At 37.6% G+C, this 15881-nt stretch overlaps 1 pseudogene; it reads left to right on the top strand.

The window, feature by feature from the left end:
• The window catches only part of LOC103588210, a 55513-nt pseudogene extending 51307 nt beyond the window's left edge, over nt 1–4206 (top strand).
• The last annotated feature ends 11675 nt before the right edge of the window (nt 4207–15881 follow it).

The following is a 15881-nucleotide window of genomic DNA, read 5'->3' on the forward strand; positions in this document are numbered from 1 at the left end:
GCTGGAGAGTGCGCCGCTTGGGAGCGCGGCGGTGCTCTCACCGAGGGTTCGGATCCCATGTGGAGACCGGTTCCCGCTCACTGGCTGAGCGTGGTGCAGGCGCAACACCGAGGGTTGCAATCCTGTTGCCGGTCCCCGGTACGGGCGCGACACCGAGGGTTGCGATCCTGTTACCAGTCAGTAAAAAAGACAAAAAAAAGGGAAAAAAAAAGAAAAAAAAAAGAAGATAGAGAAGTTGATGTAAGTACAATTCAGGTGAATTCTTGACTTATGAATAACTTTATTGCCAGTTCATATAAGAACAACTATTAATTGCTACAATGAATGCCTATACATACTAAACTTTTAGTTTCTAGAATATGGTTTTCCAAATAGGTTTTTTAAATTAATAATTGTAATTTATGGTTTTTTAAAAATATCTTGGTCCTTTCTTTTGTCCCTGCTTAAGTCAGAGTCCCCCACCCCAGTACTGTATAGCAAATTGTTTCATATTTCTAATAGTTTGATTAAAGGCAATGTTTTGCTTAATGACTGTTTTTAATCAATAAGAATAAAATCAATCTCTCTGTCATTATTGATCTTATGTTTAAATAATAATAATAGCAAAATTAAATTTTTAACATGCACACATTCTCTTTTTTCTGAGAAATTTGATCTTAAAATGTGAAATAATATTATAATTAGAGGTCTCCACCGTAACCCTCTTCAAAGTGTCACAGGCATTCTCTGATGTTAGCTTAAAAGAAATGTGCAACATTAGTGAATATAATGGATATACTTCCATTTACCCAGGAACCAGCTTTCCTTTTCTAAGATAAATCATTCCAGTTCTATTAATTTTTCTTCTTATATATTGGGGCCTCTCTTTTCTACAGTCTACCCACGTTATCGTTAAAGTAGACATGGAAGCAGTATAGAGTAGTGGTTAAAATCTAGAGTTCACTCTGATTAGGTTTAAATCCTACCTTAGCCACTATCCAAATGTGTAATCTAGAGCAAGCTGCTTAACCTAAGCCTCAATTTCCTCATATGTAAAATGGGAGTAATAGACATGTATACTTCATAAGATTATATAAATTAAATAAAATAAAACAGGTAAAGCACTTAATATAGTACCTAGATTAAAGCAAGTGTTCAGTAAAGGTCAGTATTGTTAGAATGAACACAATAGAACTTGCGGATTGGTCAATTTACCCTTACTAAGTTATTTTCAAATATAAACTCACCAAGCATTTTTGAATGTCTGCTTTATGTATGGATCAGGTATTCCACATGAAATTCTAGTAAGTATATTAGATGAGGGGAAAAAATTGTTTCTATTTAGGGGCATTAAAAGTGTAGTGGAAAAGGAAAGACAGCTATCCTTAAGGGGACTGAAGAAAACATGAGCTTGCAATGTAACTTATACTAAAAGGTCATGTCTCTCTATATATAAATTAAAAATATCAGCAATATCAAAAAGCAAAATGAGAAAGTGGTATCCACACGGAAGGGTGTTGTGATGAACTATGGTCATGTTAGTGGACAACCAGTACTTTTTGAGCATCTTTCCCATAAAAGAGAAGTGTGAGCTCACTTTCCTGTACGCCCTTGCATATTGACAAGGTCATAGGGCCTCAGTTCCACCTGCACAATACTTCTGCTCAGAACTCACTTTCTGGCAAGGGTGTAGCTGAAGCACTTATTCTGGGGAGGCGACAGCAGTGGAGATGCTGGTGTCCGGACTGCAGCATCAGCAGGAGCAGCTACAGGTCTGCCTCCTGTCCCATAGGAAAGACAGTGCAGTTCCCCACTCAAGCAGTCTCCTACTGTGGCTGGGCATTGTTCTGTCCTCAGATCTTCCAAGCTGGACTCTGGCCTTCCCAGAGTCTTTAAGCTACCTAATGTCAGCTAGTAAAGTATTTGACAATTTAAACTATGTACACTTTGCTTTATTGTCTCAATCTCAAACTTTTAAGATTCCCTTCATGACATATCTCTTAAGACAAAAGTTTAAGAGACAGGAAAGTTTTGAGGCACTGTGGCAGACATTACTACCATTTAGTAATATTCTGCTGTCCTCTGCGGGGACACAGCAGAAAGACTGTATTTGACTGCCCTCTTATACTTAGGCACAGCATGTAACTTGCTGTGGCCAATGGGTAAGTAGAAGTGATATATACCCTTTCCAAATGAAGCCATTTAATTTCCAGTTCTCTACTCTCTGCCTCTCTTCCCTTGCTGAGGCTATCATGGCAGACTGTGCTGATGTGGAGGGAACAATGCTAAGCCACCACTGCGAGGACAGCTGTCCCGTACCATGACCAAGATCTGCAGAGGAATTCTATGAAAAAGAAGTAAACTGTCACTGAAGCCATCAAAATTTCAGTTCTTTAATTACTGCAGAATGGAAGGGGCTGGTATAAACACAAATGCCACATATCAGCCCTGCCTGCCTTATGCTATAATGCCTACAGTTGTGTGTGATGTAAATTTGCCTTGGGTTTGAAATAGTAAATACTTTCATTCAATCTTAAAGCAAACAGAATAGACAGCCCTAAATGGAAATGTGCTATTTTAGAAAGTCTATTGCTTAATGCAGTCCATCTTGCCAAAAATAACTCCACAATAAGATTAAAATTTCTGGTTACTATTATTTCAACCAAGACATTTAATGACATTACTAGTGGGCCATGTTTCAAACACATTTCATTAGTACATTACTTTTGAAATTGCATCATAATTAGTTGGATTGGAGATTCTCTTCAACCTCTTTCCTCTATAAGCTGTTAGTTATCTGAAAGTAAGGTCCATGGAAAATTCACCTTTATACTCATATTATCAGAACTTACTCAGATCTTGATACACCTTTAAAAAATGATTGTTGAATATAAGCACTGCATATGGAATCAACTGCATGACAAAAGCTTTGCTATTTATACAGCAGCACTGTAGAATCCCTTACTGTGCAGGGATTTAGTTTAACATGTGTATTAACTGGACACATGGCTGCAGTCTTCTTGGAGCAGATGGTAAAGTCCCCCAATAGCACCTCTAAATCAAATTGGGAATTTCTAACAAATCTAGGAGTGGTCCCAGCTGCTTAAATTGCTCGGGAGTATGAGAGTAAAATTAAATAATTAAATGGTCTGTTATAATCGATGCAGCCACAACCATAGGGACAAGGCTAGGTGGTCAACAGTAGTTACATCTCATCCACTTTGGTCTCAGATTTAACCCTGGACATTTTCATTCTTGTCATTCCTCTTACACCCTGACCTGCCTCTGATTTTCCTCATATTCTCCCCAAAGAACACCAGCGTACTGGTGGAAATGTTGTGTTAGGTATTAGACTGGGAGTGGTATATGTGCTGGAGAGCCCATCAAGGTACTTGCTCTGGTCAGTTTGTGCTCCTGCTGTTTTATATGCAGCAGCATCTGAAGCCTTTGTGGCAACAGAGGACTATTTCATTAAAGACTCACTTGTCTCCTGCCTCTTTTGCTGTTAGCCAACTCAATAATTCACTAGAAAGGAATGTTGCACACTAACAGTTTTCTCACATAAATACCCATTGCATCTGAGCTCTTGTATACCAGTGTCTCTGGAAATGCAAGGGGGAAATATATTGCTCTGGCTGGAGCAGACTGTTTATGTTTTACTGAGGCTTAGTCTCTAAGCAGATTTTCACTACAGTCTCCAATATATTTAGGAAAACAAAGTTGCCAGTAAACACCCTTTACTCTTTTAAAAAGCCTTGATCCTGAGAAAACCTTAGCATAAAACAATAACTCAGTTATATTTATAATCTTAAAAACCATCCAGAAGAGCATTTTAAAAATTATATGCTTGGAAAGATAAGACTCTACCGCATAATTTCAGGAATAACTGTATGTCAGGCTGCCAGATAAATATTTACAACACATTCAAATTTAGCTGAACTTATATGACTTCAATCAGTGAAACTGTTTCCAGAACCAAAGGTCACAAAAGCTGTTATCAAGTTTCCTGAGCCTGCTGCCACATTCGTGTCGGAAACCAAACGCCACACACTCTAGGCTTCCCCAAGTCCTCAAAAGCTGATATGAAGATTGTCTTGTCCCAACACCTTTTCACCCCTTCTTTTCTCAGGAACCAAATCTTCCTTCTTTGAACAGGTGAAGGAGCTGGACAGCCCGCTGAAGCAACTACATCCTTCTGCCCTGGAATGTAATTCACAAAATGTTTAGGCTAAAACTTCAAGAGTATGAACTTACGTGACCACCGAGGGCGGATGTAGAGAAATCCCACAGTAGCAGGCTCCCAGCCAAATTTACAGTGTCAAGTTATCTGCCTAAAAAATGTTACAAGGGCCATGAAGGTGCCCAGAGAGGGAGTCTGCCAATTAAAAGGAGTGTGAATGAGACTTACGGGGCTGGCCAGGGTGACAGGACCACAGTCATCATTTGGCAGGAGGCAATTTAAAGATAGGTGTCTGACAGCATTGCTGGAGTTCTCAGGAGCTTATGCATGGTTCTTGGAACTGCGCTCTCTCTTGTAAATTGTTTTACTCAGATTAAAAGTGACTACTGCTCACTCCAGTTGCTGACTTGTAACAAGCACTTTGCTTTATTTAAGAAACTGGCACTTGCAAAGTTTAGCCAGTGATCCAGAGGTGTGGGATAGCCAAACAGGAGAAAAAGCACCAGATTTACAGATGTTTTACCTGCTGGGGGGAGGGGGGACCGGTTTAGAATTCAAAGAAAATCTCAAAATAAGAATTAAAATCAATGCTTTACTTCACTAATGATAACATTATGAATATTGTACTTTATTAACCTAAGGATCTGCAAAGTAACACAGAATTTTTAAAAATGATCTTAGCAGGATTGGATCTTTCTAAAAAGAATGGTAAGATACATACAACAAGATGAAAAACAAAAAATAAATAAAAGGAGAGAAATTAGACTCTATCTTACTCAGTGTTCCTTGTGTATAATTACCGAGTGAACAGAAACCAAGTGAATTACCAAGTGAGTTAGTCAACCCCAAGTAATGAATTTTCAGGGTGTGTTCAGACCACACATAATAGCTAAATTGCAAACTGTCACAGGATTGAGATAAAACTGTATGGAAATATGCTGTTTTCCAGACTCAGGGTAAATGCATCTTTTAAATGAACATTGGCGAGAATTGGCATTAGAATAGCTAGAAGAAAAATTACAGACCATAAATCATCTGCAGGGTAACAGGGGTGAAATAAACCAAATTCCAATATCAACTTCAGTAGTATTTACTGCACTTTTAAGTTTTCTCAACTACAAAAATAACACACTTATCTAAAATTGAAAGCTCACAGTTTAGGGCTCACCATGTGCCTGTTTCAATATACTCCATGTGCTCTCTATACATTAACTCATTTATTCCTCAAAACCACACTTTCAGGTGAGGACTGTGATTATCCCTAGTTTACAGACAAGGAAATGGAGGCAACAGAAGTTAGATAATTGGCTCAAGGATATATATCTAGTTTAGTTCCTGAAGCAAGATTTAAACCAGGTAGCCTGGTTCCAAAGCTTTGGCTGAAGACACCTCCAACTGTGAAATTACAAGATTAACATTGTGACTGATTATATGCATATGCAAAAGTTCGTATTTTCTTTGGTTGAGTTGTTTCAGAGGTGTGAAGTGGAGAATGGAAGAATAGGGACACACCTTTGACATACCTTCTCTTCCATATTACCTCCAGGAATAGAATTCAGTAATCAACTCCAATCGGGCTACATTTATGTCAAAAAAACAGTGTCCAACATTGAAAAAGAAATGTATGTGCCATAATTATTCACTATTTATTTTATTTAAATATTTCAATAAATTAAAGTTTAATAATTTAATATTTATTTACTATTACAAAACAAATGCTGTGATTGCACCTTAGCATGAGAAGTTAAGTTTTTGTTGTCAGTTCCCAGAAAGATAATTGATAAAACAGGTCTGTTTTTATCTCAGGGGACTTCTCCACAGACAAGAAGTGATTGGAGGGCCTTACTTCTGGGTGGCCCAAGCAATCCAGCGTGGTGTTAACAAGACGATAGCAGCTTCTTTAATAAAACAGAAAGATAATCCTTGTTCCCATATCACTAGGTATATTTTTAACACACACAGGGTGTATCTCAAAGCTCAACCTTAGCATCTAGGTAACTGATTAGTTTTACTAAGATACTTGCTTCTCAGACACCTGTCTAACTTAGCTACTTGAGAGAAATTCAAACACCAAAGTTTCTATTGCTCTCTACATGCTTTTTTCCCTTTTTCCTTGAGACACACTGATATTTGACAATGCGTAGACACAGATGCGATTCTATCAATTTTCAGTGATGTCTGGTGCTTTTATTAGAACTCAGGGTCTGAGCTAAAAATTCGAGTTCAATTCAAGAATTAAGCAGAAGCTCACTGGAAAGAAGATAGCTTCTGCTGGAAATGAGAACTGTAAAATATGGGTGTTCTCCTCCATGTGTTCTCAGACCTCAGGCATTTCATTCTTTTTAATCACTCAAAATTTTACCCAATTCCCCATATATCTATTTGGAAATTAGTCACTTTTCTCCTTTTCCTGATAAATACAGAAAGTCTTTAATTGAAGGATAGTCCCAGTATATGAATGCCTGCCTTTCCTCCAAAAAGTGGGGAGACCACCCTAGGATTCTCCCTTTTGTTCTTCGGATGGACTGATGCCAGAAAGCAGCTATGAACTGCAAAAGAAGATCTAAAATAAAGCATTAATCATTAAAAAAGGAGAATCTACTGCTTTCTTATCCCTCTGGTTCCTAGGCTATTCCAAATGGCATGGCACATCAGAAGTTTAAAGTTCAAGGATGATATATTTGTTCTGATTCTTTATAAGGAAAACTGGCAGCTCCAAAGCAAGGAAAGATGCACAAAATCTGCTCTGGCAGAAGCTTTCTCTCTGTCTCCATTTGGGGGGGGGAAGGGTTGGAACAGCTATGGGAATCTGGCTTTCTCTCTTACTGTAGAGAGAAAAAGAAGTAAATAACCAATGATGACTAGCTTTGGCTTTGAATGTCCAACAATTATTAAATGTATTTAGGCTTTCAGTAAATTAAGAGAGTTGATGACCCACAGGGCTATGCAAACCATTTTTGGTGCTAAAATTCTTGAGAGTGAAGCTTGATTTTTGTACTAAGTTTTGTGCACTATGATTGAGAGCACTGTGTAAGAATAGAGATAGGGATTCAGAACATGTATTTACTGGAGACCATGTTTATACCTATGGATATTCCAGAACTTATAAAAACGATGATTAGGTATTACACTCAATAAGAAGCAATTGGCAGACAGATTCTTCTCTGAACGTAGCATGCAGACTTAGCTTATTTAAAGTCTTGTCTGCCCTGAGTATTCCCTGATGTCGTCTTTCCCTGGGCTCAGAACCTCCCCAGCCTGAGCAACTGATGAGTTCATTAGTCACATTGTGTCTCAAGAAAGCCCAGCTAAAATGCATGTGATGCTAGGATTAGAAGGTTTCCACATCTGAGAGAAACTTCATTTAATAGGCTATGTTGACTTGAATATGGCTCTATTTCAGATTCAATCTGATAGGCTACACCTTTCTAGCTAGAGCAAAACAAAAAATCCTGAGCAAAACCATTACCCCCTATACATTGCAAAATAATAGATTTTTCAACTTGTACAAGTATGCCTAAAGATCCAGAGCAGGTAATTGGCAGCAGGTATTTCTCTGCTCAGTCTCTAGTATTTGGTTCATTCCTTCCTTTATTTACTTTCTTCCAGTGAAGACTAGAGACCTGTAAGTTGGAATCCTCAAATACCTGACTAACTTATTTTCAGCAAGTTGGGATTTCCCAGTTATAGAAGACAAAGGCTGCTAGCCACTTCTCTCCCTGGTGGACTCTATAACTGACTCTTCCAGAATCCTAACTGGGCCCCTTTTAGTGACACAAACATAGGTGAGTTGTATATTTTGCTTCCTCAGGACCCCTTAGGGGTCTTTCCCCAAAACGTGGAGAAATTTTTGTAAGGACACAGGAGCACTAAGGTGCTTTGGGACTAAGAACTGAGTACATGAGGGCACATCTACTGTAGCCACACTGGAGACAGAAAGCTGCAAGCACTTCAGGACAGCAGAGGACCAGAGAGGGAATAGAGACAAGTCTCATCATTTCAACTGCGGGAGTTTTCAGACCTTCCCTCTGGAGCTCTGCCACTAACATGATGTAGTGTTCACCTCCCAGTGCCTGCGTCTTGCTCAGTTTGAATCCTTGAATATGAAAAATGTTTTGTCACAGACAAGGCAGGTGTCCATAACTAGACCACTAAGCTACTGTCCCTGGGATAGACCAGCTTCCCAAAGGCTGTGAGGAATAAGGTAGACAGCACTCTATAGAAGCTCGAGAAATCTCAGTATGAGTCCACCATACCCACCAGCTGTTCTCAACTTTTCTGTGCATACAGATAAAGTACACTTGTGTCTTGTTAAAAATGCAGATTCTAACTCTGGTCTGGGGTGAGGCTGGAGATTGTGCATTGCTAACAAGCTCCCAGGTAATGTCAATGCTCTGGTCCGTGGACCACACATTGATTGAGTAGCAAGGCATTATACTACCACTTGCTACAAGATTGTGTTTTAATGACAATAATCATAATAACATTTATGGAAAGAACATTTATCATACATTAGGCACTACTTGAAGTCTATTACAGGTTTACCTATTTTAAGCTGAACAAGAACCTTTGAAGTAGATAGTCTGATCTTCATTTCACTAAGGAGGAAACAAACAAAATATTAAGTAACCTGTCCAAGGTCTGAGCATTTTATGCAAATAACTCTTGTTACTCTGACCAAATGATTGGAGTTGCTTGTGTTGTTTCTCTCTGAACTCCAAAGACTTGTGGAGAATTCTCAGAATCACACTGCTTTAATATGTCAAGCATACATTGTATAGAAAAATCCAAAATGCAAAGCAATGAACTCACTTCTCTGAATATTCTACTCTGCTGTACCTAAGTATTGTCCCTTCTTTTTCAACCATAACACTATTTCTCACCATAAAATAAATATACTACAATTTGTTTTCAATAACTGGTCTAACTCCAAATTTTTTTATCTTGTCAGCATCTTATGTTACAATGAGCAAATGCATATAAAATACTCCCATGACATAAGCTATATGAGGGACAGTTCCATCTGGTTAGGACCCAACTCTATTAACTTAATTACTCCTTTGCTCTTAAAACTGCCCCTCTCCAATATAATTTCCCACAAATGTCTCATGGAGAAAACTCCAGATAAAATCTTCACGTACTCTACTCTCTCTGGTGGATTAGTAATTTTGTGCAATCACCATCTACTGTTAGTTTGGGTTTCACCATTATTTAGGGTTTCTGTTATTTATTTTTCCTAAGAACTTGATTGTTATAGTAAATTGAAGAACTCTTGAGTTAAAATACCAATTAGTAGTACAAATTTTATGCTATAACAGTATAGTAAGTAAATTTTTGGTATCTTGTTTTTTGGTGGTTCCATATGATTCAACTGAATTTTTTTTCTTTCCTTCCCATAATCGATGGCTAACAGAAAATGATTACATTTACATAAGAAACTGCCATATTCTATTCCAGAATTGCTGTGCCATTTTACATTCCCACAAGCAATACATGAGGACTTAGTTTCTCCACATCCTCACCAGGATGTTGGTGTGATTATTATTTTTTTTTAATTTAGCCATTATAATAGCTGTGTTTTGATATCACATTGCAGTTTCAATGTGCATTTCCAAATAGCTAATGATGCTGAACATTTTTTCATGCATGTTTATATTTAGACAGACAAACTCCTCAAAATGCCCGTTTAAGTGGAATTTAAATTATGGCCAGTGCCATTCAAATTGAAACTTAACTTGCATTGTCTTAAAGAAATGTTGTTAGACATGATCAATGAATTCTGTGCTTCTTATGTCATTGGTAAGCTAAGATTTGGGGTGCTTGCTAGTCACTGTATGTAATGTGTGTCTACAGAAAATTCTGAGTTCCCAACAACCATGTTGTAAATGACTGTTTGGAAAAAACTTAAAGTTATTTACTAATTTTTTTTGTTTGTCTTTTGTTTTTTGCTGTCCTCTAATCATTCCTCAAAGAGTTTGAGGCAGCAGGCAGTTCAATTTGTTCATATATGAGGAACAGCCTATGTTGTATGTTTGTATGCTCTGTTCTAAGTATTTTTTTAAATTTTCAGTTATTCAATGAGGATATAGCAAATACCTTCTACACACTGAGCACAATGCTAGGAATAGTGTAGTGGACTGAATTATGTCCCCCCAAAACTCATTGAAGCTGGAATTGTATCCCCCAAGATTTATGTGTTAGGAACTTAGCCCCCACTGTGACTGTTAAGAGGGTAGGAAATCCTATTATGGTAATTGAAAGGTGGAGCCTTGAAGAGGTGATTGGATTGTAGGATTATGCTATAATGAATGGATTAAAAATGGTGGTCAGGGGTGTGGTTCTGAGGGCTTTAAAAGAGGAGAGTCTGTCTTTCTCTCTTGCTCTCTCTGTTTCCACCATCTCACGATGTAAGTCCCATGGGTCACTGTCACCACCACCAGATGGACTTTGGACTTCCCAGCCTCAGAAAGTGAAAGCAATGAATTTTGTTTTTCTTTATAAAACACCTAGTTCCGTGTACTTTGTGATAGCAACACAAAACAGACTAATACAGAAAATCGGTACCAGAGAAGTGGGGTGTTGCTTATAACAAATACTTGAAAATGTGGAAGTGGCTTTGGAACTGGGTGTTAGGCAAAGGTTGGAGGAGTTTGGAGGACTCAGAAGAAGACAAAAAGACAAGGAAAAGTTTGGAATGTCTTAGAGACTGGTTACATGGTGGTGAGCAGAATGCCGATAGAAATATGGACTGTAAAGACTGTTCTAAAGAGGTCTCAGATAGAAATAAGGAGTTTATCAGAAACTGGGGCAAAGATCATCCTTGCTGTGAACTTGCAAGGAATATAGCTGCATTGTGTCCATGACCTAGGAATTTGTGGAAGTTCACTTGGGAACCAGAATATCTGACAGAAGAAATTTCCAAGCAGCAAAGCACTAAGGAAGCCACGTGGCTACTTGCAATAGCCTATGCTGAGTTATGGTGGCAAAAGCATGACATAAAGCCAGAATTTAAAAGGGAAGCAGAGTGTAAAGGTTTGGAAAACTTATAGCTTGGACAAGTGGTAGAGAAGCAGAGAGCATTTTCAGAAGAAAAATTAAGAAGATTAACACAAAAGTATGGGACTATTGAGAAAATTGGAAACAGGCCCTGAAGGCATTGCAAAAGCCTCTGGAGCCAACCCTTCCATTTTGGGCCCAAAGGCCCAGGGAGACAAAATGGTCTTGGGGAACAGGCCTGAGGTGCCCTCCATGGGGTTGCTAGCCAGGACTACCTTGGGAAGCTGCTTCCAGCACCAGCACTCCAGCTTCTTTGGCTGCTCCAGCTGTGGCCCCAGGTATGGCTGGATGTGCAGCTTTGGAAAATACAAGCTGGAAGGCTTGGCAGCATCCACTTGGTGTTAGGTGTGCAGCTTGAAGAATGCTAAAACTATGGAGGCTTGGGAGCCTCCACCCAGATTTCAAAGGATGTATGGAAAAGTCTGGGGGCCCAGGAAGAGATCCATCACAGAGGCAGAGTCACCACAGACAACCTTCACTAGAGCAATGCCAAGTGGAAATGTGAGGTCAGAGTTGCAGCAGAGAAACCCCATCAGCACCATGACTAGTGGAGCCATGAGAGCAGGACCACCATGGAGACCCCAGACCAGTGGAGCTACCAGTGTACAACACTAGCCTGTGAGAACTAAAGCATCACCTGAGATCAGGAAAGACAAAGGAGCAGATCTGCCAGAGGACTTGGGGAACCAACCCCTGCACCAGCATGCAGAGGACATTGAACATGCAATCAAGTTACAAGATTCACCAGCTTTGAGATTTAATGCTTGCCCTGCTGGTTTCAGACTTGTTTGGGACCTGTTTCTCCTTTCTTTTGGCCTATTTCTCCCTTTGGAACTGGAATATATACCCTATGTTTGTCCACCATTGTATCTTGGAAGTAGATAACTCGTATTGGTTTCACAGATGGGACTTTGAACTTTGGACTTTTGAGCTGAAACAAGTTAAGACTTTGGGGATAAAATGAATGTATGTGCATGTGAAAAAGACATGAGTTTTGTGGGGGCTAAGGGAGGAATGTAGTGGATTGAATTATTGTCCCCCCAACTCGTTGAAGCTTGAATTGTGTACCCCAAGTTTTATGTATTGGAAACTTAGCCCCCACTTTGACTGTTTAGAGGGTGGGAAATCCTATTATGGTAATTGAAAGGTGGAGCCTTGAAAAGGTGATTAGATTGTAGGATCTTGCAGTAGTGAATGGATTCAAAATGGTGGTTGGGGTGTGGTTCTGAGGTCTTTAAAAGAGGAGAGTCTGTCTGTCTTGCTCTCTCTGCTTCCACCATCTCACAATGTCAGACCCATGTGTCACTGTCACCACCACCAGATGGACTTTGGACTTCCCAGCCCAGCCTCAGAAAGTGTAAGCAATACATTTTGTTTTTCTTTATAAAACTCCAAGTTCCATGTACTTTGTTATAGCAACAGAAAACAGACTAATACAAACAGTATAAAAAACCAAGTAAAACTAACAAATTTTTTGCCTTTCAAAGAGTTTATGGTCAGCGAAGATTTTAAAATACACAAAGGTAATCATTTAATATTATGTTCCTTAAGTTGTATTTACTTTCTCTGTTTCAAGTTTAATTTTAGGTTATTATTCATGTTAAATTTGTGACTAGCTGAAAAAAATCAAACTTGAGTGCTCATAGACTGTATGACACCCCTTTCCTGACACCTTTCTAGTTTCCTTTCTTTCTCCTCATTTTTGCAGTGGACCACGGACAGGAGAAAGGAAGGCCATAGGGCTCTTCTCTTCTGCCTCCAGATTTGCCTTCTCCATCCCACTTCTAGCCAGCTACCAGTTCAATGAGCAGGAGAGGGCTCTTAGGCTGTCCCCCTCAAAACTTATCATGAAGGACCATGTCAAAGACTCAACCTCCAAAGACACTTGGAATTAACAGAAGAGATACTACTCCTGAAATATAAATTTAAAAAATAAAAAAATAAACTGTTCTTTGTAAAAGTTGAGCTATCAGAAAAAGCATGTTTTCATCATAAATACTGCTCACTATATGCTGCAATGTGAAGCAAGCTATGGAACAGGTTTATTCGTCTTTGAGTCATTCGATGAACTTTTGTGTGCATGCATACTCTTACTATGTGCTGCACACTACTCAAGGTGCTGGAGGTGTAAAGTCAATCATACACTATTTTTTTTCCTCTGAGAGCCCATCCTCTGGTGGGAAACAAAACTGTAAATGGAGAATTAGAGTGAAATGTTCTAAGTACTTCTAACTTGTTATGGGGACAGATAAAGAAGAAAATAACTCTGTAGCTGGTGGCAGAGTAAGAAATTGGTGTGCAGACATTTCTATCATGCCAATTTTTAAACTATAAATGTTTAGAATATTTAGATACATAGTTTAGAATATATATAGTTTACATGTATATGTTTAGTATATATAGCTTAGAATATCAAAATTACAGTTATTTTTCTAAAGCTCCCTTTCACAGGTATTTTGCAGTGTTTTTGTTTGTTTGTTTGGCGTTTTAGTCAGTTTCCTTCCATTTACCTCCATTGGCCTTTATAAAATACCCCATAAGAGATATTTGAGGTACACATTTACATGCAGGCATTTCCCATTATCTCTGACATGTGTTTGAATCTTTCAGCCAGTTCTGCATTTAAAGCAAACATTTATAAAAATCCAGTTGAAACTTGATTTTGTTGTGTTTTTATCAATCTTTGGTATGGAAATCTTGTCAAAAGCCTTGTGAAAATCTAAATAAATTAGTTACATTGATTTCTGTAGTTCACATGCGTATAACCTCCTCAAGGAACTTTGGTTAGAAAATATTGGCAAGGGTTATGATTCATTGTATATTCCATCACTGGCCTGTTCCTTTCTATTCTTAGGCTGGGAGGAAAAAGAATCTCAAAGCTTTTCTTGGTTTATTTGTATCTTTCTTAATGGTACATTATTTTAACGAGATAAAATCAAAAGCATAAGTATTTTTAACATCTCAATTTCTTACAGTCAAGCATGTAATAGAATTTTGATAATGGTCTGAAGTTACTATCTTTCCTCCAAAATATATTAATACAACTATACAAAAATGCCAAATCTGAGAGCTCAATTTGGCATGCGTGCATAGGCTTTTGCATTTACAAATCAACATGCAGATTATCTGAAGGCATGCTTACGTATTTAATTTAATATGCTTAACCCTAGATTTTAATCCAAAATCATAAGCATGGATAAGTCACTTAAGCGGTATAATTTTAATTTTTAAAATGAAATTAATTTATATATGAAGCTATTTTATCATCTGCATGTTAATGATGTTTCTTTTCACACAATGTTGCCTGAGAACTATATATATGCATACTGAGAGATTCTGTTGTGTTTTTATTTAAAGAAAATCACATTTGTGTTTATGAGTGATTCCTTAGTTTTGTTATACTATTTTTAATGTTTCATTTTATTATGTAGGAAAAGGGCATGCCTCGGTTTTTTTTGAGCAATATGTTTGTTATTACTTATGAAGAGAGTTTTCTGCCTTGATATTTGGCTGTGTTCTGCTTTCTGAGCGTAAGTAAATTTGTAAAAATATTACATGTTTGACCCTTTGTGTTTTCTTTAATGAAACATTCTTTCCTATCTATGTTCTTCAATGTTTATCTGAAATCACATCCCATTATATAAAAGAGGAAAGCATTTGGCTTATTTTCACAGAATTGTTTGACACTTAAAGGATTAGAGAAAATTTGATTTATGATCTGTAACATGAACCTAAACACAGAAATGGACAATATTCTAGGATCTAAATTCAACTACTGATACAAAGATTCAGTTGATTTCCTTTGCTGATTTGAAATTCCTCCTCATCAAAAACAATCTGGAATGATTTCTGTTTGTGTGATTTATAGATTATGACATCAATACTTAAAAGTTAAATGATGTGATATCTTCTGACAAATATGTAGTATAAATGCTTATTATGTCTCATCTCCATGATTGAAATGATTAGGTTCATGTTTTGCTGATGTAAAAAAAAAAAAGGAGTGTTTCTAAAAAAGAAATTAAGAAGAACCCAAAGACTTAAAATGCATTTTTTTCCTGAAGAAACAAACAGGATGGATAAAATACACTTTAAAATAAATATTTCTTTAAAATAAATATAGAAATATTTTCTTTAAAATAAATACAGCAATGTCTGACGCCAAAAAAACTGATAACAAAGATTATATATCTTCTTAATTGATATGTTTACGATGATGCTATAATGATATTTGGGAATAATTCCAAGAGTAGATTATAAAATACAAGTAGATAGGAGGCACTTAAATGGCAACGTTATTAGGCTTTTCCCTAGGAATAAGCTCTCTCATCCTCACTAACTCACGTTGGAGCATGCAAGGGGCTTCAGTTTGCTCTTTGCCCTAGACAATACATGTATGTGATTCTGTTTAAAAGGGTGTTAAGGGAAAGTCAAGGTGCAGTTAAGATGACAAGATGGTGAATATGAAGTACTCATAATCCTAACACTTAACCTCCTTAACCTCAGACACTCTTCCCAATTTTCTGTGACTTTCAAGAAAGAACGTTAAAGAGTTTTTTATTTCACTGCCTTTTGGTGATGATATATTTACACCATTCAGAAAAAAAAAGTACGACCTATTTATTTTCTTAAAAATGTATTATTTCCCTCTTTAGTCAATAAAAAT

The sequence above is a fragment of the Galeopterus variegatus genome, unplaced genomic scaffold (assembly GCF_000696425.1).
Source record: "Galeopterus variegatus unplaced genomic scaffold, G_variegatus-3.0.2 Scaffold28, whole genome shotgun sequence".
Classification (NCBI taxonomy): Eukaryota; Metazoa; Chordata; class Mammalia; order Dermoptera; family Cynocephalidae; genus Galeopterus; species Galeopterus variegatus.